A 2,478-nucleotide genomic window follows, 5' to 3' on the forward strand; every position below is an offset into this window, starting at 1 on the left:
TGCCATTATGAGCACACTAATCAGTCTCTCTGGCCTGGATACAAGCACTAATTCTTATGGGAAGCGTGTCATAAAGCCGTCGCATCCTCTTCTCATGCAAGTTGGCCCACAAGTGCAATAGCTGTCCTTCATATCCTGGATACGAGCGCTGGGATGAGCTTCACATCCCAGCTGATCGCACACGCCTTCTATCGGGGACAGATCAGATGATCTTGTTGACCACGATAGTACCTCAACATAACGCAGACAGATTGTAGAGACACGTGCCATGTGTGGCCGAGCATTGTCCTACGGAAAAATGACTTCACGATATAATCGCATGACAGGCAACGCATGAGGACGCAAGGTGGTCTTTACTTACTGCCCTGCCGTCAGGCTTCCCTCAGTCACTACCCCCCCCCCCCCCCATGACCTGATTTGTGACACCAGAAATATTTTTTTTTTTTTATCGTCAGTCTTCTGTCTGGTTTGATACGGCCCACCACGAATTCCTCTCCTGTGGTAACCTCTTCATCTCAGAGTAGCACTTGCAACCTACGTTCTCAATTATTTGCTGGATGTATTCCAATCTCTGTCTTCCTCTACAGTTTTTGCCCTCTACAGCTCCATCTAGTACCATGAAAGTCATTCCCTAATGTCTTAACAGATGTCCTGTCATCCTGTCCCTTCTCCTTATCAGTGTTTTCCACTTATTTCTTTCCTCTCCGATGCTGCGCAGAACCTCCTCATTCCTTACCTTACCAGTCCACCTAATTTTCAACATTCGTCTGTAGCATCATATCTTGAATGGTTCGATTCTGCCGGCCGCTGTGGCCACCATGTTGATAAGTGCTTTTCGCGCAGCCACAGGACGTCGTGTTACGACTCAAACTGTGCGCAGTAGACTGCATGATGCGCAATTTCACTCACGACGTCCATGGCGAGGTCCATCTTTGCAACCACGACACCTTGCAGCGCGGTACAGATGGGCCCAACAACATGCCAAATGGACCGCTCAGGGTTGGCATCGCGTTCTCTTCACTGATGAGTGTCATATATGCCTTCAACGAGACAATCGTCGGAGACGTGTTTGGAGGCAACCCGGTCAGACTGAACGCCTTAGACACACTGTCTAGCGAGTGCAGCAAGGTGGAGGTTCCCTGCCGTTTTGAGGTAGCATTATGTGTGGTCGACGTACGCCGCTGGTAGTCATGGAAGGCGCTGTAACGGCTGTACGATACGTGAATGCCATCCTCCGACCGATAGTGCGAAGATATCGGCAGCATACTGGCGAGTCATTCGTCTTGATGGACGACAATTCCCGCCCCCATCGTGCACATCTTGCGAATGACTTCCTTCGGGGTAACGACATCACTCGACTGGAGTGGCCAGCTAGTTCTCCAGACATGAACCCTATCGACATGCCTGGGACAGATTGAAAAGGTCTGTTTATAGACGACGTGACCCACCAACCACTCTGACGGACCTACGCCGAATCGCCGTTGAGGTGTGGGAAAATCTGGACCACCAGTGACTTGATGAACTTGTGGATAGTATGCTACAACGAATACAGGCATGCATCAATGCAAGAGGTGCTACTGGGTATTATAGGTACCGGTGTGTACAGCAATCTGGACCAGCACCTCTGAAGGCCTCGCTGTATGGTGGTACAACATGCAATGTGTGGTTTCATGGGCAATAAAAAGGGCGGAAATGATGCTTAGGTTGATCTCTATTCCAATTTTCTGTACAGGTTCCGGAACTCTCGGAACCGAGGTGAAGCAAAACTTTTTTTGATGTGTGTATATTATTGTTATTATTATTAAAATCGAAGGCATATTTGACGCGTTACGGGCATAACTGAAGAGAACTAACAATTTGCGAGGAGGTGGGGGGAGGGGCAGTAACAAACTGTGACCCTCCTACCCCCTCCCCCAATCGAACTGAAGCCTAGATCCCCGCGCGATTGGAGAGCGGGGAGCTGACATTGGAAAATGTATGGAACCGATGTGGATGCTTATGGCCGTAATTTGTGAAGAAGTCTGGAGGAGACCTTCATTCAGCTGTAGCCCTCAAACCTTTGCTGCTGTTGTAGATGATCTGAAATCAACAAATCTTAAATAAGAATAATTTACTATTAACGTACAGGCGCAAAGAAAAAAAGCCATTCATCCATGCAAACAATTATTCATTCTGGAAAGAGAAATAACAGTGACATTATCGTTTCTGTTCTGTTTCGACTGGTTTATGTGCTAGTAACAGATGAGTGTGAAGTGATAAATCTGTAACTGACAGTTTAAACCTTTTGCTTTCGATCTCTTGTTGGTGTCTGGTTTTTATCACTATTTGGTAGAGTTTGTTTATAAGAAATGCAATGGTATACCGTGACTAGGTATCCAGATTAAAGTGTGAAGTTACCCGTAACTGACCAGTGACCAGTTGAGCCAGTTTTGGATCTCAGTGCAGCACAGCTCAACGTTCCCATTCATACAATTTTCC

This window comes from Schistocerca cancellata, chromosome 3 (genome assembly GCF_023864275.1).
Source record: "Schistocerca cancellata isolate TAMUIC-IGC-003103 chromosome 3, iqSchCanc2.1, whole genome shotgun sequence".
NCBI lineage: Eukaryota > Metazoa > Arthropoda > Insecta > Orthoptera > Acrididae > Schistocerca > Schistocerca cancellata.